This window comes from Colius striatus, chromosome 12 (assembly GCF_028858725.1).
Source record: "Colius striatus isolate bColStr4 chromosome 12, bColStr4.1.hap1, whole genome shotgun sequence".
Lineage (NCBI taxonomy): Eukaryota > Metazoa > Chordata > Aves > Coliiformes > Coliidae > Colius > Colius striatus.
In genome coordinates this window covers 13,656,014-13,681,098 of record NC_084770.1, presented here as the reverse complement: position 1 = coordinate 13,681,098, position 25,085 = coordinate 13,656,014, and the positions used below count along the sequence as shown (strand labels likewise).

Here is a 25,085-nt window from a genome sequence, read left to right as displayed (position 1 = left end):
ATGTGTGTGTCTGTTTCCAGACAGTAGCTACCTTACTTCTGGAATTGTCCTTTTGTCCTGATTTTTCACCTTGCCCAGCTATCAGTGTAAGTCAAGGCATAATTTGAGAGATTCAATTATACTGTTGAAATCTTATTGATGTGTTAAACTGGTGTGAAATCAGAGTCTAGCTACTCATGTCAGCTCCCTGGAAGTAAGGAAGGAGCTGAATGTATCCATCTGACAGAATCAGTCACTACATGCAGATCCAGTAACTTGTCTGAGACCTCAGCAAGGACTTCACTGTCCTCAGGTGAGGTACCAGGTGAAGTATACACATCTGCTAGTGAATCAAAACCATAAGTCTATTGCACCAGCTTTTATTTACCACAGTTAGAATGGAGTTATTCTATGGAGTTCTGTCACTCACTATTAAAGGTCTAATTAATGTTGTTAATTCTTTATTGGTTTAGAATTAATTTCTTATTCCTCACTTCATGAATGCTAGCTATGTAAAAATAAGGGCTTTAATTATTTGACTGAGCTAACTTTTGCAATGCACATCGGTCCTTCCCATACAAGTATCCAGAAGGGCAGAATAAAAGTGCCATATGGTAAAAGGAATCAGAATGTCTAAGCCCAGGTCATTAAAGTGGTAATAATAAAGCCTTCACCAAATGGAAAACACCACCAGTCTACTCCAAACTGTCTTGATCAACACTCAATTTGTTTTTATTGTTTATAGTGTTAATTATTTTCTTTTAAAAAAGGGTATAAATTTAATTCATAGCATGGTTGTTAAATTGTAAATAACTGAAACCACTGAAGCTTTCCCTCTAATAAAATTGTAATTGGCCTTTTAAAGTATCTACACTAATAAATTTCCCTTCCCACTCCTCCTCACACTTAACAAAGCAGAGATCCTTAGTTGCCATAAGTCAGTGTCATTCCTTTAATCCTGTGAAATGTTGCTAGCCTACACCAGCTGAGAATCTGGCCCAAACCAGGGCTGAGACAAGGGTAAAAGAACATCACTTACAAGGTATTCCTGCATAGGATTGTTATTCTGGCTGAAGTCAAGGCTTTGCCAGGAGCAAAGTAGGGCATTCAAATTATTTATGCTCATTGAAATGTTTTATACACAGTGATAGAAATTTGGAGTTAAAAATATGGTTCCATTTTGCAGTTGCTGCTAGTTACATATTAAAATTATTTTAGTAACATATTAAACAACTGAGAGCTGTAATGTACCACTTCTCCTCAGTATGTCTTAGGTACCTATGTGTTGCTTGTTGTTGTAACACCTTTGTACCTTCTGATCCATGGTGTCCCTGATCTCAACAGTGTGGTTGTAAAATAGGGCAAAACTCTAGATTTATCTCATTTTAGTCTCATGTATTGAACATGTTTGAACTGCCTGAGCACCTGCTGTGGAAAGACAAAAGCCTCCAAAGGGTGAATATTTTCATAAATAAAGGTATGAATGATTGAGCCAGGCTGCTCAGGCAGAGTGTGGTGAAGCAGAGAGATAAATGGAGGTTTCCCAAACTTTGAATGGCCTATAACTTCAGGCATGCCTTCTCTTTCACAGCAATCTTAGACTGTTCTGATGTTTTCTTCTCATTCTGTGTCATTTCTGATAGCAAGTATACCTAAAGATCACTTCTTTCCTAAAATCACCTTGGATAACATAATTGTTTTGTGCACAAGAGTTACAAGAGTGCTTCAGTTTTCTCTGCTTACTACTGTCAACATATTGCAAGGTTTTGGATGTAAAGTCTCTCTCTGGTGGTAGTTAGTGTCTTTCCAGGTCACATCGCCTACAAATTCTGTGTTAAATATTGACACTTGTGTGTACAACCTTCACAATTTTACCTGTGTACAGAAGGTTTCATACATGACAATACACATTTTCAAGTGCAGTGATCACATTTTCTTGGTTTTGTACTTTCAGATGCAGTGTACCTTTACATTCATACAGCAGGTATATGATATTACGGCAGCAATTCTGCACAGGAGTGTGGCAGAAGCCACAGGGTGAAGCAAGGTCCTGGAACTTGACTCTGGTTTTAGCTACTGGATTGTGCAAGCACATAGCCATACTCCTCTGCAGGATGTATGACAGGACTCTCTCCCTTACCACCTGCAGCCTCCCAGCCTGTATAAACTCTTTAAGGTGTAGAGAAAGGAAGCAACTAAAGATGTCACTTAATGATTCTGTTGTAGCTTCAGTCTCCCAGTTGTATGCGGAGAAACATTTCTCCTGTTACAGGTGTGGGAGTGTGTAGGTGCACCCGAAATTGGCCCTTACATGTCAGGTAGCAAGTAACCTGCTCTGGTAACTAATTATCCTGAGTCTGTAGGGTGATTTGCTGATTCCCTGTAAATAGTACTTAGTCGAGTCTCAACCTGTTAAAAGTGTATGGTGATTAACATTTTTTCCCAAATATTTCATTTTGACAGCAGTATAAACAAAAGCACTTCTATGTCTTTTTTTGCTCAATTATTTATTTGAGTGAAAATAGGAATCATTCTTTATTGCAGAATACAGTGCAGTCAGGTCCTAGTACAAAAACATCAGAGCTAATTAGCTGGAAATAAAATTGTCAAAAATACTTGATCTTAATTAGGGTTTTTCTAATTTTTATACATTTTGGACTTGGTCTTCCTCCCAATGACTGTGTAAATCTGGAGTGCTTTCACTGACTCTAGTACACTATCCGTGCAAATCAAATGGTAACTTTATGGCTTGTTCTTATGGTTATTATATGCCATTAGCTAAATAAGAAAGCAGTTCAAACTTTACATTGTTTGATTAAGTAAAATAATTTCTTATTGTATATCTGAAGTGTAGACATTTTAGCAGCTATGCATTTCAAGACATACAGATCTGACCATATTCTGAAAAATAGCTACATACTTTATTTATTTTACATATGAATCTGCATAGTTAATTAATTGACCTCTTTTTATATTAGCTGGAATTGTTCAATTTGTATGGCTAAAGTATTAGAGTTGATCTACAGACTGAGACATATGCTTTAAAAGTTATTTTGGTCCTCAGAGGTTTCTTCATATAGTTCATTTTACAATTCTTTTTTTTCTCTTTGAAATCAATTATTTGTCTGTAGCTCAACTCCTTCTCCATGTAATTCCTCAGCTGTTCCCCATCCATTTTCCCATCTCAGTGCTGATCAAAGCACTCAGTCCTACAATATTACCTCAGCTTTGTACTTTTGTACCAAGAGTATTCTAGAATAAACTTTTGATGGTTGGGCCCAAAAAAACAGATTTAACCAAACGTGGAATGAGTTTGGATTTAGTATTTTACTCTGTGTCCTCAGAACTGAAACAAGGTTTAGATTTGTATCAGAACCTCATTGAACTATGAAGTGGGTTACAGGTAGTGAACTTGCAGGATCTCATCTTGATAAGACAGGGTTTTCAAATTCTGAGTAGTCTCTCACTGACTCCTGGGGTTTAGCCCAGGATCTCCAGAGACACTTCTTCAGTCCCTGCAATCCCGACTTTGTGCTGCAGACTGTTCTCTCTAAGGTCCATGCTCTGTACTTTATACACATAAAGACCAAAAAAGTTCTTTTGGAATGAAAGTGAACTTCAAAAATCATCAATGACTTTTGTTAAGAGTTAAACTCAAATGCAGTTATACCAAAATCAGTATGATTGCCAACCGTTGAGGGGTTTTTTTTGCAGCTATATAAATAGAAGCTAAAGTAGAAGACTGTTTTATCAGCATATAATTGACGTGTTATTTTTTCTCCTTTATACATTGCTCAAGGGGACTTGTGATTTTTATTAAAATATTTATAAATTTCTTATAACTGTTTGGATAATTCTGTAGCTTATTCTTGAGCTGTTAAATAGTTTATAAACAATTTATTTTGAGTATTTTAAATTCAGAAATCAGAGGTTATCAGTAGCTGTTTTTCTGGGTTCGTAACTAGCTCTGGGTTCTTGCTTTTCTATTGTCTTCAGGGGGAATGTTGTGTCCCTGTATGAGACCTTTAAAGGCAATTGCAGTAGAAAAGAAAAAAAGACTTTAACTGGGCTGATGGAGCAGTGAAGCAAATTAGGTTTCTAGTATGACCATCCTATTTCAAATCTATCTGTCTGGGAGTGTCCTCTAATATTTAACCCTAAATTAAGCCAGGTCTGAATCAATTCCAGATCAGGATGAATCACCTCAGATATTTACTCAGGGATTTGCTCATCCCAGGATATTTTAGGTCAGGTAAGAACACAAACTGCTCTGCTGTTTAGCTGAGAATTAAATTAGAGAAGTCTTCTGAAGAAATGGATCATTTCCTTTTCATGTAGGTCCTGAATGAATACTCAGATGAAACTATTTCCCTGTGCCAGCCTTTCTTCCTGTCCTGAGTTCTGCTTTGTGGGACTTGAGCCTGGTTCTGTCATGCTGCAGCTCCATTAGCACAATCTGGAGAGGCCATCTAGGGAGTGCACAGATATATAGTGACTTGTACATTTGTGTGTGATGAAATATGATCCAATAAATGGAGAGATTACATTTATCACCTCCTGGGGAGGTTGAGTAGGAAATACAGAAGATGTCTTGGAAAGGGCTGTTCAGTGTGCTTTAGGTTGTATCTTGTTTCATTCCAGAAACTTGAACTTAGTCAATTCTGTTGCATTTAAGATGACTGTAACGAAGGAAACAATGTCTCTGTGTATTACCTGAAAATCTTTTAAAAGCTCTGTCACTATTCTTTCTCTTGTGATTAAACCTTGGCTATTTGCCATCTAGAAATCTACCCAATTACCTGAGGTTAAATGCCTGTCAGTAAGAGATATTTTATGAAGGACAGGGGAATTGTTCTAGTGTTTGACAAGTCAGTAATTGGACACATCATTCCCCTGGAGATCAGTTTGAGGAGAAGGAACTCCTCCTAACAGAAAACTCCTATTTCATGAGATGAGCCATCTCCTAAATTGGGTCATCTCTCCACCCCTGGGGCTTTCCCACAAAGTGTCTTAGTTGCGTGAAGACTTTATGCAGAAGACAAGGCTCAAAGCATGTATGGCTGCATCCAAGAAAGCTGGTGGGTTTTCAGAGGTCCAAAGGTGTTTCCTCTAGGTATAAAGAAAATTTCATTTCTAGTCTAGTGAGTAAAAAGTGTAAGGGTGTCATCAATCCTTCCCTTCACAGAGAGTGTCTCATGCACTAGTGCAGCAGCTCTGCAGCCTCTTTTGCCTCATCTTTTTCTCTGCCTTTCCCAGGCCGCACTGAACTCTACTCCCTGACTGTCTCCCAACTCCTTCAGAACATTTTAACCTGCAAAATATAGTTGATCATATGGAGAAAATAATTTTGTCATTCCTTGGAGACCCAGTCTCTCTGTTGGGCTTGTCTCATTGATGTTACTTACTGGCTAGTTCCTCTGGGTCTTGTAGTGTGGAGACTGGAATGAAGGGATCTCACTTGTCCAAAAGCAAGATGAGTGCTGTGGCTTTTGTTTGCAGGCTTGAATGAGTTATTACTCCCAGCTATCTGTACTTTCCTGTTGGAGATGGCTAAATGAGGGGTATCCCCTCCCTAATCACTGCAGTATTCAATCAAGTCTCATATTGATATGCTGGGCTTTACAAGATGGTTGGACTGCTACCTAATCTATCTACTGTGAGATTAGACACGAGGAGAATCACTTCACAGTGCCAGATGAATTTGATTTTCATCCCAAGTCAGAAGCTACTTGCCTTGAGGGAATGGAATGAGGAAAAGAGTTCCAGTTAGATGGAAAGCAGTAAGACCCTAGTCGTGCACTGATTTGGCATCAGTACTTCAGTGGGAAAGCCTCATGATGGTTAACACCCATTATGAGAATTGTGAGGTGATTAATAGTAGTTAAAGAGGGTTTGTTTCTCTCACTGAGCTGTTTTTGTGCTGTAAAGCCTGCTCAGCAGTACAGTATAGAAGCAGAATAAATATTCTTGTACTTGAATCGTATTCTACTAATGTAGTAGACCAGCAGTAATAGAGATCCTTTAAGTCAGGATCACCCAGCTTCTCCCCATCCCTGGGACAGCAGCTCTTTAGGTTGAGCTTGAAATAGAGACAGAATACTCTTCATTCAGTAGCACTAGGAAGCCTTAAAAGCCCCGTGACCTGGATCTGGATTGCAGCTTCTTGGTAACCTGAATTTACAGGCAGGGGTGATCTGAAAGCACATTCTCATTATACTTGTTCAGCCAGTATTACCATGAACATTATCATTCTCCACTTTCTTTCACTGATGAGGAAATATTTAATTGGTATCTCTCTATTCTAAGCAAGAGCAGCCAGAAAAGCCCATAGTGGAAGCCAAAATTCAGACTTAATTCAGAGAGTAATATCTTAGTGCTGTTGAACTTGGAGGTAAAATACATCATTGTTGCAAGGGACTTGTATTCATGCTGTCCAGATCCAGGACAAACACAGTACAGGCTTGGGAAATTACATCAATCTTAATTCCTTCTCACATGATGTAAGTTTAAATTGGGTCCCTAGGTATAGTTCAATAATAAATATGTTATAAATTACTGTACTTTTGAAAGTTTTCCCCATAAAGTTATAAAATATGCAACGTGGTGCTTGAGAGACAGAAATGGTTTCTTAACAGTCACGTTTAACCAGTTCATGACAAATGTTTAGTAAGTATTTGAAATCCTTTACCTAGGGTTACTCAAAAGAGTTCTTTTGTTCTAGCAGTTAAATCAATATTTAGGCAGATTTAAGCTACATATAATTTTTCCAAGGCACTGGAATGGCTTATTGTGCTTTAATCTATCCTAAAAGAACACATCTAGAAAGTATTTTTAAGTACTTCAAAGAAATATTATGACAATTTGTTGACAAGGTAACTCCATCTAGACAGCAACATGAAGAAAAACTGAAAAGACAAGGATTAGCTGACTTTGAAAAGAGAGTGAAGAACATTTTTCTAACATATTTCCATGACTCTTCCCTGAGCTTAAATTAATAGAAGGTTGTAAGGATTGTTGATTCTTCATGCTTTTTATAGTATATCCTAGGACCAATGCATGGTGTTGATACCGAATACTTTTATGCATGGTGCACAAGAGTGCTTTAGAAAGCTTTGAGAAAACAAGGCAGCTGCTTTATGGTCTCTACTAAGTAATATTTTATGTCATATTTCTGGAAAATAGTTTTCTCCTTATAAGTTGCTTATCAAGCCTTGGTTTTATTTTTAAGCTACAGAAAGCTATGTTTAAAACATGATTGTTATCCAAAAACTTCCTATCTCAATATGGCAAGTATGTATAGCAAAAAATCAATTGGTTTTCTGATTGAATTGCCTGAACTGTATTTCACACATTATATGATGCATAAACATTACTAGTAGAGAAGACTTGGCCTTGAAGTACTCTGCTTATACGTACAGGAATCTGCAGGATGAGGTTCTTCATTTATTACTTAAGATGACCAACAAAGAATTGGAGGAATTTCTTTATAATAATGAAATGAATTACCTAGGAGAGAATGTAGATGTAGCTTTCAACATTTCATTTATACATTCCCGGCCCTTCTATATTTCAGTAAACTAGAGCTGGGATTTTTGTTTGGATCATTGACATATAGCCACTTCTTGTTTATTATCCATGGTAGTATCACACTCCTATCCCCTCTTTTTTGGAGAGAAATAGAACATCCAATTTAATGTTCAGACTTTAATTCCTACCACAGAAAATAATGATTTATTTGACTTTGCTTAATTCTTACGCACTGGGATGTTTACAATATGGACAGAGAAATACGTAAGACATCTTTATTGATTTGTACATACAGTGATGTTTAGAGTGTGTGGTTGCTCAAAGTAGCAAAGTACAATTTGATCTAAGCATGGACATAAGTTCTTGGGCTCAACCTCAAGAATAAATAAAATGGCAAAACTGGAATTCAAGAAAATGATCATAGACTCAATCTTCTGAAGTACTTCCAACTCATTTTACATGTCGTTCCACTTAAATCATCAGAACATCAATCAATCAGTTCTGTGAGGGAAGGAAGGTTACCACAAAAGAAAGTCAGAAGGGACATGATATGGTATCTAAAACACTGGCATCATTTCCCTACTCCAAACAAAGGGAAATTTTGAAGTATATTTTTGTTGTGCCAACATTGAGAGTCATGTCAGCAGATCAAAATCCAAATTTTGTGTTGGTTTGTGAAATTAAGACTCATCTCAAGTCATATGCAAAAGTGGGCTTGTGTCAAAAGTTTAGGTATAAAGTAGGTAAATATAGTTGATTCTGGTCTAGATCTAACAGATTGCATGCTCTTGTACCATCAATGGGCTTTACAAAATACAATGCAAAATCTGATATCTGAGTTGGACTTGAACATTACAATATCTACCCAAATAATGACATTAGATTCTCATTGTACTCATGGTCACTTTGGTGGTTCTGTAGGCATGCAGAATGTAAACAATGGTTTTACGTCTTTACTCAGTAGTGGAGTTGAGAGTAGAAGAGACTTGGCTCCCTTCAACAGAAGGGTTTTCTATCCAGTCCAGAGAGAGAACAAATGTCCTCCTATATGGAATATTGCCAGTTTGAATCCTGATGAAAGGATTAGTGTCTTTGGATCTGGGCCCTGGAAACGACTGATTTAGTACTATGTCTTTTACCATTTATTTTAGCAGCTGATGTTTTACCAGTGGCACCATGTGTTTATATACTGAGTTGTCCAAAGAAAAGAGTAAATGGAATGAGGGGGCACTGATGACTTGAGTAGGTCATGTTGTTGTAGTAATGTATTCCCAGTGCCAAACTGGACAGATACTTCCCCTGAAACCTCTGTCATCAGCTCATATTTCAATTTCTCTGCAGTGTATTTGGACTGCGTTTAGGCTACATGTTTTTTTAAGTAGCTATTGGTGGCTTCAAAACCCTTTGCCTTCTCTACCAGACACCAATTCCAAGGCTATTGTGTTATAAAAGTTGGAAGCAGTATCCAGTAGCACTTCTGTTGACTGTTTTCTGCAGTAAACATGGTGCTTTTTAAAAGATCACATGGTTAACCTCTTAATGCTGTTATTTATGACAGAGAGAACTGAACATGACTGTCACATCTTGAGGTCTGGCTTTTGACAGCTCTGCTCTTAACTTCCAACCAAGGAATTAGTATTATTTGTTCTTTTATCAGAGATTAAGGTGGTCTGGAAACAGGTGGAGGATGGGCACTGCAGTCTCTCCTTGTATGGCTTCTCTTCACCTGCAGACATGAGACTAGAGGTCCTGTTGCTACTATCTCATCTCTGTGTTTTAACTCCTCCATGAGTGATACCTATAATGTGTTAGACTGCTGGGAAAATATTACAATCCAAATGCAGTCCCATGAGCTCCCTCTGAGTTTAGCAGATAAACTATGCTAAATTTAATGGGCTACTGAAATCATATTCATGGCTTTCACTGTAACGTATTTTAAGTTACAGAGATCTGATTGCAGGATAAGTGTCACAGCAAAATATAGGTTTTACATTGTTTTATTAAAAAACTTTGGACTGTCCCCATTTAAATGTACTGTACTAGGGATGTTACTGTTAACTGTGTGTTGACACAATATATTGTGTGAGTGATCCAAGTTTTAATGGCTTTATACTCTCCGTCAACATGATGTATCATAATTGCTTTTTTGGACTAGTTACAAGCTAAGTGTAAATATTTAGTATTAATGAATTCACGTTTATTATGTGTAAGTGTATCTGCAGTGCAGCAAATATGCATCTGTTCATGAAGCATCTTAGCCTGCTCAGGACAGGACTTCCTCCTTTCTTTCTCATCTTCCTCTTCTTCCTGTTTATCTGCCTTCTGGAAGGCAAGGCAAAATAACTTGCCCCTGTTTTTCTCCAATTGTTTCTCTTCCCCTCAGACTTGGCACTTCACCACATTTACTGGACACATTCTTGCATTTCTTTCTACTGTGTCTTTTGTTATGAACAGATTGCCCAAACAGTCAAATCCATTCAGAGCTCCCTGGCCAAGGGCTGTATCATATTGACAACACAAGGCTTTTTATTTTATCCTTTTTGTATATATCTTGTATTTTAAAAATTGCCAGACTTTTGCTTCTCCTGCCAATATGCTGGAGAACTTTGGAAAGCAATGTGGGAAAGAGTGAAATGACAGCTGTAGATAAGCCAAAAGCACATTCTGCCCTTGCTTTCCAGGTCTGAGGCCTCCCTACAAACCTCTCCTGTGCTCTCAGGACAAAGGCTTGGCCTTCTCCTGAGAGACTGCCATTATGAATTGTGTCAAAAAAGAGTGAGTTGAGGGGTCTTGGTCTTGTCAACAACTTTTCCCCAAACTGAAGTGATCTGTGATGGCTTGTGATGCACTCCTCTGAAAGCTCTGGGGCTGTGTTCTGGAATGCTGCACTGTATTCAGACCAGTATTTGTGGATTTCAGAGGTGAAACTCTAACTGCATAGAGAAAAGCAGAAGCGTGACAGATGAAAAGGGTTGTTCTGGGTTTGAGATTGCAGCCTGTGAATTGAGATATGGATTCATTATTTTGCTCAGCTGTTATTTTCTGCATCATCTGCCAACCTTTGAAATAGGACAATAACATTTATCCTACAGAGATAAGTAAGAGATTAGGAGATGTTCAGGTACCGTAAGGCTATAAGACTAAATACAAGACAGCTGTTGAGATTGAATACTACTTTCTCAGTAGGTCTTCTGAAGTCCTTGCTATCCACCTGCCATGCAGCTCCATCTGTAGGCCCAGCTCCAATTTGTCAAAAAAATCTGCATCTATCTGTGTAGACTCAAGAGTGGATCCTGCTTTCCCAGTACTTCTTATGCTTTCGTTTCCCCTTGTCCTTAGATTAAGATCAACTGTTATAAAGAGTCAGAAGAACAGATATATACAACTGGCTACAGCTGTGGTAGTGCTGGGCATTTGCACAGAAGTTCTCTCAGAGTACAACATGAAGTGCACAGGGTGACTGGTAGTCTTGCAGTACAGGGAGCATATGGAAAGAAAAATGAACTGTGAGAAGATGAGACTAAAATAAAATGTTAAGAGAAATGAGAGAACAGTAGATATTTCTCTCCAGGAAGTCCTTGTGAACCTTTAGACTTCCTGCTGCCTTCCCATATTTTATAAACGGGCTGTACAGATGCCAGTTTATATTCCTAAACCTAATGAGATGCTGCTTGTCCCCCTTGAAATTGGTTAGATGCTTGGTGATAAGCAAATACTTGGTTACAGTTTCCCCTCTTATGACAGTATAAGTCCTAAATACACAGATTTTTGGTCTTTTTTGCAATAAAGCCGATAATCTGATGATCTTCTCATTAAGCAACGATTAGGGGAAAGCCAGTCTCTCTGCATAGACTTGCTAGTCTGGCAAGATGCTTGTGAGCTGTTATGACTCTTAGAGAGACAAAACCTACCTGGAAGTCAAGGCTGGCAGTGATGGAGCTGCCTTGCTGGACACCCACCCTGCTGCAGGAGACAGTGCAGATAAAATAAACCAGGAGAAGGCAAAAGAGGGGGTGAAGGCCATCTTGTTTCAACAGGGGTAGCTGGCTAGTGGCTTAGTCTGCTTCTCACAGTCCCAAGTCTCTGTTGGCTTGTAGCTTTAACGTTTGGTACCTAGAGTGAATACACAGTTCTGCAACAGTCACATAATTGCTGAGTCTGACATGACCTGTCCTGTGGTTAGTAATGCACACGTTTCACAGAACTGCTCAGAGAGTAGTAGGCAGTTTTGGAGATCAGGATAACTACGTCTCTAATGCCAGCAATAAAATTGCCATTTATATAAAAAGCTCCAGAGTGCTTAAAATTTAGTTGGAAATCATAGATGAGACATTGCTCAATTTTCTCCTGCCCTTGCAAAATCCCAAACAATTTTTGCTGCTGTTTTTAATAATAAATTGGGGAAATGTGCATGCTGCAAACCTTTTAGCTATGACTAGTTCAACTCTTAGTTTTCGTTTTATTTTGTTTTTAAGTTTAAGTGTTAGTAAATAGTATTATTTTATAAAAGAGATGAGACAAGTAATAAGGCCCAGCTGTGAAGTGGTAGAAGAACTTTCTTGTCTAATCTCTTGTAATTTACTTAACATTGCTAATACTTTATGTTTGTGACTGCAGTGGAACAAAACCTCTATAGTAATTCTGCAGGGAAGTCATCACTCAAATTGCCTGTAAAAACTGTGTTGCTGGAGCTTGCTGTAGGTTGAACTCACTGAGCTTCTCAGGGGTTTTATTAGCAGTATTAACTAAGAGCATGTGTAGGCCTGCTCTTGGAAAATGTAAAGTTTCTTTGGAGAATTCCAAAGTATATTTCCATCATGAAAGAGTCATCACAACAAGCTTGTTTCCCAGTTGTCATGTATCCCTCTCATATAGTTAACAAAGAAGTTCTCTAAATTGTTTTACCAATTGACCTGTCAGTCACTTTAAACTGCAGTGCAAACAAATTTCTTTGTCGGTCTAGAATTACTTATTTTTTGTTGAGCCTTCCAAGTATGTGAAAAGCATATATAGATGAATTTTCCTTTGCACTCATGTAACAAGATTCAGAATCTATCAAACACCTCTGCAAGATCACCTTCATAATAATCTGAGTTTATAGACTCACTCAGCCTGAAAATAAACTGAAAGGTACTAGAATTAGTTTCTTGCAGGAACATTTTCTACCACAGAAATTCTAATGAGCAGGTAATGGACAGACTTGGCAAGGACCAGAATAATAATAAAAGACATTAGGAATGGAAACTAGCAAAAAGCTAGAAAATGTATCAAAACAAGAAGAATCAACAATAGTCACGATTCCCAAAGAATACCAATAGAATTATTAAATTATGTATTGGAGTATTGTAATTGGAAAATGGCACTTGCTGAGACTGAAGCTTTCTGCATAAGATGTTCAAATTGCATGCATGGGACATATACGTCTGTGTGTAAGTTTATCTCTAAAAGAAATTTTGAGGAGCTTCAATCTCAAGAACCTTGGTTTGTGAGTAATTTAGTTCCTGTTTCATCTCAGTTATCTTACACTTTGATATTAAAAGGCAGGATGGAAGAACAGCCCTCAGGGTTACCAAGTGACTCAGGAGACTCATCTGACTGAGGATGGATTTTCCTTTCTGAGCCACAAAATGCAACAGGGTACAGTGCTTCTCTTCAGAGACAGCCTTAGGCATTTGTCCAGCCATTCATATGTACTATAGTCACACTGAGTGACTTGCAAGAAAAAAAGTTGACATCTGATTTTTCTGCAAAAAGCAGAACTGTTTGTTGATACCCAGCTCTAACCCTGTAGTCCTGACAAAGCACACAATGTGTTGGGTGGGAAGGATCCAAGGATGACAAAGGTCTGTGATACCGGGACAGAAGAGACTGGGGAAATGTAGCCATGCTCAGGTTTCTCAGTTTTGTAGTGTTTTATTCAAACTTGAGACATTATGTTGAATTGACCCCCTGATCTGAAGAGCAAGATGCTCCTGATTTGATCAGGTTAGATGTTTGCTTCCTAGAAGCCTGCCTCTTTTATGGCTTCGTGACATTGCAGTCAGACTGAAATGGATAGTCGGTCTGTATTCTGGCAAGTGATGTAAACCTTTTGTGGACTCCCATTGTCTTTTAAATGAGATCTTGCACTGCTCTCATTGTACATGAGTATTAATATAGGAATTTGGTCTTCCATTTGCTGATTGTATTCCTGTTTTGTTTAACCATTTAAAAAAAATCTGTAAGATTTTTTAATAATTTTTGGTTCATCAGCCAAACTTAAAGTTTATGTCATGACAGTGAGAAATGTAGAAAAATAGTTTATTTCTGTCCGCATTTCCGATGCAACTTGTGGTGTGTGCAAGTGGAGAAGTCTAATAACATACATAGGGATATGTCTGGGTTTCCTTTTTCTGGTGTGCAATACTCGATGTTGCTGAAAGTGAGGAATAAAATCAGTGCTCTTCACTTTCCCATAATTCAAAGCAATCCATTTTCTCCTAACCAGAAATTCAGGTTATTTCCCAAGCCCATTGTGTCCAGAACATGAAGGAAACACTCTTCTACTCAGTCCTAAAAAAGAAAATTCAAATGTGGCATTAACATGTCTCTTTGCTGATGTGGGCTTTCTCTGACACACACTGATTGCCTGTCATACTCTGTAAATCAAAGTTATATATCTACATGTCCCATACTACTACTGCTAAAAAGAGATCTAATTGTTTCTCTACACATCTTGAAGGGTAATAAACACAGATTAATAAGCATATGCTTAAATAACTTATATGTATTGTGAAAGATTATAATATGCATTTATTTTTGTCTGCATTTAAGAATTATAGATGCTGGCATCTATTAGACAACCCAGTTTTCTCACTTTCACAGTAGGGAATCTCTCCCTGGGAGATATTTTCTTTCCTTGACACTATTCTTTCATGATCATTCTTGAAGCTGATCTAGATCTTGAATCAAAGCTGTGCTAAAGATTTTACTGGATACACCTTGAAGTATGAATTCCCTTTTAATATCTGAGGGTGAATTAAAAACTTCAGCTTGGATCACTCACAGACATCTGCAAAATGCCATAGTTTTGACTTCCCATTTTTTTCTCCAATGTCTTTCAATCCTTAGGTTGTGCTTAGTTTTCCATTCTAGAATCCAACAGCAGGGATACAAAAGAGCCTTGACTCTCATTTTAAGCGTGTTGTTACTCATGGATATAAAGCAGAACTTGAAAACATGACCAGAGGTAACTGTGCAACTCAGAACTCCCACTAGGAAATATGCAGGTTCACCCGTTACCTCCACATGGATTCTAGAAAGCACTTTTTAGAGCTGCAATAATGTAATTGTGTTGCTTCCATCTTTTCTGATCTCTAATCATCTGCTTTTGTTGTAATGTATCCACTGCTAAATAACTGAGTGCTGATAGACTTTATTTAACAATTGTACTTTTTCATATCTTACTGAGTGAAAAAGAAAATGCAAAAATATTCTACAGACCAGAATAATGATCTAATCATCACTAGAAATGGGAACATTTCTGCACACTGTTTTAGGTAGCCTAGAAAACTGTTTTCCAGAAAACTTCACAGAAGTGTGTTTGTGAAGTCCAGTGTGGTTTGTCCTTCCTAGAACTCCATAGTCCTTTACTGCATTTACTTAAGTGAGTGACAGTGTCTATTAAAAGATATATTGCCATGAGCATTCTGTAGGACCTGAAAGCCTGATGATCCAATACTACACGTGATGGCCTAAAATGTTTGAGTCAAGGCTGCTCTGGCTTAATTTTTGTGTCATGAGGCAATCTTGAAGGAATTTTTTTTTGTTTAGTATTACCAAATTTGAAATCCTGGGGTAGCCAGTGCAGTGAACCCAGAGCAGCAGGCTTCTGTGTGGATACTGGATAGCAGGGAAGGGAAAGGGGCAGCACATATTCTGGAGCAGAGAACAACAGTATTTTCTTGTGGTGGTGTTTTTTTTAAAGAACAGAGTTGAATTGCTCTTCCTACAGACAACAGGTAGAGCTTAGTAGCTTAGTCTGCAAACCAACTGATTTGAGTTGCAGTTCTTGTTGCATACATGCATGTCCCTGATCCCCTTGCTGACTCAAGTTACTTAAAAGTAGACTGATTCCTGCAATGTAACATTGGGAGATGGAAAAACAGTTCATGTTGTATCACGGCTATGGTTTCTAGATAGAAGAATTTTCAAAGGGGCTTAAGTGACTAGAAATGTCCATACACTAAAATTTACTATCAGCAGATTATAATAGTAACCCTTAATGCAAAGAAAAGCAGCCACACAGCAAATTTGATTTGTCATCTTTTTATAACATGGGGTTCGGACTTCGTGTAACACCACTTGCCACAGCCACATCATTTCAGTGCACAGAAAGCATGATTTCCTGCAAACTCACATACTTCCAACATGCCACTCAATCAGTGCCAGCTCCAAAGTGTTACTGGACAAATAAAGGGAGTTTACACACTTTTAGTATGAACAACACTAAGCTGATCACTTACCATGCAGGGAACTAAACCAGTAAGTTCCTCATTTAATTTACCATTATATCCTTGAGTGCAGGTTACAAGGGTGTTTGCTTTTTCTTTTAATGTTTAAATTCCTAAAAAAATCTCACACAGATTTTCACAACTTGAAAAACATACTTACTGTTGCTTTAGCAAAATATAATTTCAGTACATCTTCATAGGCTATAGTAACAATTCTTTGGCCAATGTACATCACTAAAGAAACGTCTAAGTACTACCTTTCTTCATTGTCAGAGCTTGTTGGACATAGTTTTTGCTCAACTGTTTGTTAAAAAGCTACCCCTACAAGAAAAAAAAAAAAAACCAGACAACATAGCTAAATAATAATTAGCTGAATATCCTCATGTACAAAAGTAATTCTGGGAGTGATGAAAATCAGTGTGCATTGATTTTTGGCAGCTTTGGTAATTTATTGGCATATTTTATTATACCTGGCTTTGTCTGCTGTTCGATTCCCATGTAGTTTGAGATCTTTTAGTAGTCTGCTGGAGTTACTTGAGTCAGCTCTGCACATGGATAAAGAGGAAAAAAGAATTTCTGTACTTTGTATTTGAATTATTCACTTAAATTTCAAAAGGGAGTGCATGGACATGCAATGATTGCATTGGAAGACCTAAGTGTGGAATTGGTTCAGGGTTCATGCATGCATAGGACAACCTATCCTTTTGCTAGCTAGCCTCTTTCAGTGTCCTGACTGAAATCACCAAGTCTTAACCATCTATATGGCCATTACACTTGCCTTTCGCATACTCTGACATACAATATTAAATCAATTATGTTTCTGAAAATAGAATGTCTTTTAAAATCTATTTCTCTGAACAAATAACCAGCTTCTGACAGCCCTGGCCAAGAAACTGACATCCATCAAGACAGTGAAAGAATGTTTTATATTATTATTTCTAAATTTAGATGTGAAGCATACTAATATTCTGTTGTGGCAATAATGGTCACTTTGCTATGGATAAAAAAATGATATGAGCAGAGAGATTTTCAAAGTGTCTTTGTGTCTTAGTGAACAAGCCTCTCCAAGTTTTGACACTGTCAATACTGATGTACAGATTTGCATATTGGTCTTTTTACCAGATTGAGACTGCCCAGGGAAGAAGGAGACCAATGTACATCTCTGTGGAGTGATTCCCTTTCCTGTTTTCTGGGTTTATATCACCTGTGAAATGTTTCATTTATTTTTTTGGAGCCTTCATTCATTTCATTTTGCAAGGCATGGACAAATTTTTGTGCTGTCCAGTCAAATCACAAAGTGGTCACTGACAAGTGAGCTGAAACCTTCTCTCCAGAAATTAGAAATAACAGGCAGATGATGATATGTATTCTTAATAGCACAAGATTAGTAAATCAAGGCAATGCATTCTGGTGGGCTGTTCCAGTGAAAAACCTGATTTTCTGGTGAAGACTTCTATGATTTCCAGCACTGTGACTGTAAAGTGATGTAAGTAACATAGCATTTATGTAGTAAGTGTGGGGTAAGTTGCAGTAAGTTTAAGTGGCTTTTGTTTCCTGTGTGAAGGTCAGTTCAGTGCACAGAAACATTGTGAGGGAAATAAGCAAACCTTGAGATGTTTTTTAGGAATTTGCACTGCATTCCCCTGAAAGAAAAACATTTTTAAAAAAAAGTAGATTAAAACAGGTGCAGTTACATTTAAATTGGTCATGTGCAGATGCTCTTTTAGTTACTAAAAACTGACCCTGAATACCTATGAAAGGAGTACCGAAAATTGTGCCTGGAATATTTGGATATGTATTTGTTCAAGAGAATCTCTGAGTTTTGCTGTGTGCTAACATGTCTGGAAGCAAAATTACCTAATATGAGCATAACAGACCTGGAGTGGTGAGCTCTCAAAAAGCAAGGATTTGCATAGAACTGTCCCTTCAGTGGAGCCTGCATTCCTGTCACATCCCTACAGTGACTGTGCTACCGAGACCTCCTCTCAAGCTCTGTACACCGGGCAGTGACTCCCCTTTCCTTACCTGCTCACATGCTGTTTATGAAAGAAAGCAGAGACAGGAGTCAGCCTGGGGAGTATATTTTAAACTATGAGTTACGAATGACAATAGTATCAGAAATATTATGTGAATAACTGGAGTTTCAGGTCGTTTAGCCAAATAACAACAAAAATCTGTAAGCTTTGCTGAAATGAAATTTGTGAGGGTTTTTACTTCAAACAAAACCTTCTTGCAGTTCAATGCCAGGTTAGAATCAAACCCCTTTCTCTTTGAGGCTGGAGACCATAGGAAACATTTATTTAAAACTTTAATTTCCTTGTATTTAAACTTGGATTTTAAAAGGAGAGTCATGTTTGCTTGAGGGACTCTGAAGAGCATTTGTACAGTCACTGTTTGAAATAAGCCTAAATCTGGAAAGGTTAGACACAGTGTAATGTGCTGGCAGGCACAGTGCCCTTGGTTTACAATTGCCTTTCTTAGAGTGTCAGCACATTTCATTCATTTGTCCAGTTTTCAACTTTTCCCAGTGTCTGATCCACGAAAAGGCTCTTTTACTTTTTACAGACTTTCCTTCTATTGCAACTCTTTGACTCAAACCCAAAGAAACATTTTTATTACAAAAATTCACAAAAAATATTTTATATGTTAATTTATTCCCAAATCTCATTGAAATGTTTACTTGGCCACAGCTGCTCAGGCAGAGTGGAGTCTGCGCCATGTGGTTTTCCACTGAATGTGGCAAAAACACAGTCTTGTTTTAGCTCCACCCGTTTTTGACAGGATGCAAAGCTCCACTCCATTAACATGAACATGCATTTGCACTCAGTTTAAACATTGCATATGGTTGATGTCTAATTCTAGGTGACTCTGAACATATGAGCTTTCATTTACCAGCTTTTAGCTGTGCGTTTCCCATGCAAAATTATCTGTAGTCACATAAAAGCAGAATGCTTTTCACTCCTGCCTGTCAAGTATCCTCTGTATTCATAGCTTACAAACCTTTCCATACGCACCAGTTAGTCACCAGTTGTACCCGAGGCTGCAGCACTGGAGACCCTGTGTCCCAGAGACAGTAGCAAGTGTTGAACCTCTGAAAAAAGAAACACAAGGCCATTGTGGATCTTCAGGCCAACATACTCATTGTTAGTCCCTGGTTTAAGAGGAAGCCTACTAAGGATTGAAGAAATGCCAGTGGAAATAAGCAGTATGCTCACAAACAGATGAAATGGTTTTGTTAAGCTCTCTATGGATCAGTAATATCCTTATTCCTCAGCTACTCCTTTCCAAGTTGTCTACCTTTTATTTATTTATAGCTTTTATTTATTGATATTCCTTATAAAGTGTTTTGATTTTGATTTTTTTCTTCCAAAGCTCAAACTATTGCTGGCATATTTTCAACCTTTTTCATTGTAAAAATAGTTGACTGTAGAGCATAATAACAATAATCTGAAATTAGATCCTCTGCTATCTTATGGAAAACCTGCTGTGGACGTTCTTGGTTAGTGTTGCTTTTGTCATCCACTGTGCATTACATAGGAATTAGAGCTGTCTTCTGGTTGCTTACCAGGGACTTGTGGTGGTTCAGTTTGATGTGGAGAATTTTCTGCAGGCAGGATTCAGTCCTGTCGTCGATGGCAGGAGCCAGCCTCCTAAGAGCAGCATGGAGTGCTGTTAAGGGTCTGTAACATGTACAGGTGGCATTTCCTAGAAATAACCTAGTGTCAGACAAGATGGGTGCGCTGATGCAGGTGGTATTGCTTGGAGCAGATTCACAAACAATTTCTCCAAGGCTTCCAAGTTATTCCAGTGTGATTATGCAGGTACACAAAGAGGGAGTGTCAGGTTATTGCGTGTTTGCAGTGTCAAACCCTGGGCCTGTGAGTTTGATAGGTATGATAAAAGAATAAATTTTATTTTATAGCACTAATGTATTCTATGTCCTGAGAGACCTGACTTAAGCAGCTCCAGATCTCCTACCTCAAAAACAGAGGCATATGGCAGAGGTAAGATGTTTGATGTGCACCAGCATGTCAGTTGCTCACTTTAGGTAGTACTCCAGGTGCAGAAAATGACTCTAAATTTGACCTTTGTCATGATTCATTTACACTTCAGCCTGTATCTAAAAGGATGGTAGTAATATACTCTGGATCTTGCTGTAAGATCGTTGTGAATAATTTGGAGTCTTTCGTAAAAGTAATGCAGAAAAAATTGTGTGTGTATATTCCTTGGGAATAAGGAGGGGGACCTCTGAAGTGTGATTTAAGAAAAATAGAAAAAAGTGTGTAATTTGTTTGCATGTTTAATTTCTATAATAAAAATGGTGTAGATTTGTGTGAAACCATACTTAGAGTGCAGTTCCTGAATCCATGATTGTGATCCTGTATTTCTTTCTTTGGTATTACATTTCATGGTCTGCTGAAATCTTGTTTAGGGGGATAAAAATAGTATATCTTCTGGTTTTTGGCATCCAACCTCTAATTTACAAATATAATTTATGCTAATCTTGAAAGTGCTTCTCAGATACAAAGTAAAATGTGTCATTCTTCGTATATGTGTGTATAATTTATTCTGATGGGAAATAGACATTTCAAAGCCATTTCAACCCTTTATACTCAGAACATTTGATATGAGCAGAGGAGCTGAATGTTACTTGCTATAAGACTAAGGAAGAAGTTAAAATAACAGTAGCTATTCTCTTAACACAAAAAAGATAAGTGCACTAAGGGATGAACTGCTGTTTGCTCAGTGAAGCCAACTCATATACAGTCCTTGAGTTAAATATTTTATTCCTTTTGTAGTTTTGCTGCTGCTAAGTAATTTTTGTGATGAACTTAGAAAAGTCTTCCTATGTCATCATGGCTGATTTTTTCTGACTTCTCTTTTCTTCAGCCTCCGACTCAGAAGGCTTCCCTGATGACTTACATGTGTGTCATAGGGGGTAGGACTGCGTGGGTTTGCAGCTCCACAGAGAGAAGAGACCTGGCTACTCATGTAGGTTGTTTGCCCTATAATTCATAGTCCTTCCTCCCCACTCCTGCAGCGTAGCCTGCATAAACTCCCAGCTCAGTTCCTGCTAGCTAGCAAGCCAGTGTCTGTGACTGAGTCTTCCTCCAGCACAAGGGGATTGAGCAGCTGCTATTGAAATGGCTTCTCTTGATTGTCTGGAGTTTCAACACTCAGAGAAGTGCAGTGACCTGCCGTGGTTCCAGACTGGAGTGTATCACAGCAACAAGTGGCAAAATACCTTCAAAACTGCCACATCATCAACAGAGTACATTCCTCTTTGTCCTATGTTAGCAATAACACTAAATAAACCAAAAGTTATCACACAACTATCAATTTCTTTTCAAGGAATTTGTTCAACTTCTGTCTGGACCAGGTAATGAAACTTCACAGCAAATTAAAATTGTTATTTGCAATGCTAATTAGGAACAATGCAAATTAAAAAGACCACACCTACTCAGGCAGGCAGTCTGTTGATAATCTTCTTTGCCATGCATTTTTCAGTAATGTGATGAAGAGCTCTTAGTTTCCTAATTTAACTTGAAACTATATTCCTAGTCAATAGGGATGTTATGACTCATGGCAAAGCAAGGTAGAAATAACCTTGGCTGTGCTCTGTCCACTTAGAGAATTTTCTGTGTTCATTTTTATTGTTTAGCCTACCTCTATAACTTGCTCTCTTATGATGGGTAACAAAATGGATAACATAAAAGACTTTGCTCTTCACAAAAGTAAACATTTTAGTTATTCTGTGCTGCAGTTTAGTCAGTGCTCCAGTGGCTACTTGATAGAGTGGAGCAAGCAGAGCAAAATAAGCTGAGCTTTAATGTGTCCAGGACTGCAATGATTACAGCTTATGTGCAGGCAGGCTGATGCTGCAGGTAGGAACAGCAAGGTCAGTGTGGCTTTATGCTATCCCAATTTTGACCTCAGAAATCTCAGCTTGACAGATAACACCTGTATTGAAGGTGTTTAACAAGGCTCATCAGATCCATCAGTTCAAGCACTTGTGTCCGTTTTAGAAATGGAAGTTGAAATTCACTATTACCAATATAAGGCAGATGCAGTCATTTGTTGTAAAGATTCAGTTCCAGTATGTTGTGGAAGAGTGAGTGGGATGGGAAGCTCACTTACCTTCCAGCACAGCCGAGTAGGGAGTGTGTCATCTGGCAGCACTTGATGGTCTATGTCGGACTTGTTAGGTACGCTTTGGAAGAGCCCTGTAATAAAATGTTTTTGAAAGGAGAGCTCCTTCAGAACAATTTTTAAAAATCTCTGGAGTCAACCTCACTGCCCTCCCTTTTTTCCATCCACTGCAGCATCAGTCCCAAGACCAAGAAAAATGCTGAAGTGCATTTTCAGCACAAAGTCAGCTTTACTGTAAGTGTGTAACGTGAGTGATCACATGATTAATTTGGTTATTACATAATTCATGTCTCTCTTTGTAGACGAATGTCTTAGGTTTTTAACGATTATTTGACCACTGTACATAATTCTTTGTCAGAGAAGCAGTTGAACCTGGCTAAGTTGAAATTGAAACTTCCCAGAGGATTAATCCAAATCTGTATTTCCATATATATTAATAAACTGTGTAATACATAGAGCAACTCACATAATACAGTTTTGAAATGACATAGAACTCATTATGAGTACAATGAGGAGCACAGGCTCTCTCCTGTCAGAAATAATGGAGTTGAGATCTACACAATTTTTTTCCCTCACTGTCTCTCTAGTCATTCATGCAGCAAGGTGCATGTAAATCTTTCTTGGTGTATTGTGCTGTAGTGGGACATGTATCAGTCCCAGACAACTCCTGTGGTTGCAAGCCTGAGGAGTAAATAAATACATCCTTGAATTCTGCCTGATTTCATGATGTACCATCAGCAGCACTGCATTGCAAAGCTTCATTATACAAATCCAAATGGAACTTCAGCATGCTACCTCTCTGCCCTGGCTGTAGGCTGCTTATTCTAAACTATGCATAGGAAGCAGGTGAGATGGGTGAATCAGTGATTTACTGAATCTGTGACTCAGTAAAGAATGGAAAAATTATGGGAAGGGAAGGAAAAAGAGAGGACATGATTTAATTGTTTTATAAGATAGTGCATTTAGACAGTGGACTTACATTGTGAAAGCTTTAATTTCTAGCATACAGGGTGCAGCAGTTTGGCAAAAACCGTAGACTCATAGAATGATTACACTCCATATAAACATAGTTCTGTGTATTGTTATGAAAAAGGTGAAATCCATCACCGCAGTGGAATTTGTGCAAGTCCATCCAGAACAGAATCTGCCCTATAGTTTGTGGTTTAAATGCCTCCATGCAGCAGTGAAATAAACGCACTAATTAAATAACAGAACCTGATAGCAATTTAAATGTCAGAGAAATGGCAAACTGAATTTTTGTTTGCTAAACATGATTTACCCAATGGACTTAAGGAAGGCAGAAGACTCCCCACCTGCTTCCTTCAGCATGTTTGGATAGTAATCTCTAAATAATGTGACAGGCCCTTTTTGTAGACCAACATCAGAGGATTATATTATTTTCAGGAAAATTTCTGAAAGATTAGTAGAGGCATGGTTAATCATTTAAATTAGCTACAGGTTTTTTATTAATCTTCAAATGAATGAGTTCTACCTTTTGATCTTTCTGGCTGCAAATCTCTCTGGAATTGATGCCAATTAGGATTTGGTAATAACTTGGTTTTGAACATGGATCTGTGTGTGCATATGCATGGCGTGTGTGTACAGGTGAGGGTAGATGTCACTGCCCTTGGAGGGTGGCAGATGTTCAGTTAGACCTGTCCAATTGTTACCAGTTTGGTAAGTGGACCTCTCCACTAGTGGAAAATAAATGAAAATACAAGGAAAATAGTAAGCAAAAAAAGACTCTGCTTTATCATGCATAAAGTTGTGTGTTACATGATGCCAATCTGATCTTTTTAAGACAATTAGATACAGGCTGTGTATCATCCATAGTGAAGATGGGAACAGTATCATGGAATGAAGTGACCTTACTCTTCACATAAACCATTCACATGAATGTTCTTGTCTTTTAAAGAAGGCAGTGTGTTCCAGCACCAAGCAAATAGGAAACTTAACAGAGGAGCAGACACGCTACTTAAAGCTTCACTTTTTGAAGAGGAAAGAGGGGGTAATTAGTTATCATTCTGATATTTCTACATTACCACAGTGGTAGCATTTCAAACCTTCTTGCAAACAGGCCCATGTTGACCTGTGTGTGGTATTGTTTCTTTTCATAGTCTTTGAATTGCCTTAATTGAAGCATGCTGTAGGTTTACAGTGTAATCATGGGTAGGAACTGTTTTTCAGAACTGATAGCATGCGTAAGTATAGCAGGAATAATGTCAGCTTCTCAGTCCTGCCATCCTCAGTACAGTGTAGTACTTGGTATGACAGTACCTGTTTCAATTAAGCTTTCCTTCTTCTATACCTGTGCTTCTGAGTGGTTGGAGGTTATTTCTTTTTGGTGTCCCACAGCCCATTGCCTTTTCGTCTTCTGCACTTATATCTTACAAGTCTCATGCTGCTCGTTTTGCAGCTTCATGTGGATAAGATGTCCATGTTTAGTTTCCTATATCCAAGTAATTTTTACAGCATTTTTTTTATTACCATTCTATAATCTGAAGGAAAATGATTGATTGGACCCCAGGAGCCTTGTTTCTCAAGGTACATGTGAGAGAGTGTGGATCGATACACGGTGTTGCATTTCTAAAGCAGTCTTCTTTGCTCTACTGACAGTCTCTTGTCTTCCTGAAAACTCAGTTCTAACTTCTAGTGTCTGAAATTTGTTCTATGGACAATTTCTATTCACAATGCTATGAAACCTGAACAAAAGCTTTTCTCAATTTCTTCTTATAAAATTTTGAGTGAGTGCATAGCACTGTATATTTTAGTTGCTGGCAACTTATGCTGAAAAAATAGACTATTATAGTAGTCGTCTTGTTTGAAGAAAAGAGCATTGCTTGTTTCCAAATTCAAAAGTACAGTCTGCTCATCACATGTAGAACTGAGACCCTGGGTCCAGGTACAGTTCAAGCAAAGGTGAATCATTTATGTATA

The 25,085-nt window shown here is 38.0% G+C and overlaps 1 protein-coding gene across 1 annotated transcript in view; it reads left to right on the top strand.

The window, feature by feature from the left end:
* Positions 1–25,085, top strand: part of NYAP2 (neuronal tyrosine-phosphorylated phosphoinositide-3-kinase adaptor 2) — a 129,149-nt gene that overhangs the window by 30,232 nt on the left and 73,832 nt on the right. The gene's annotated exons all lie outside the window — the stretch shown is intronic.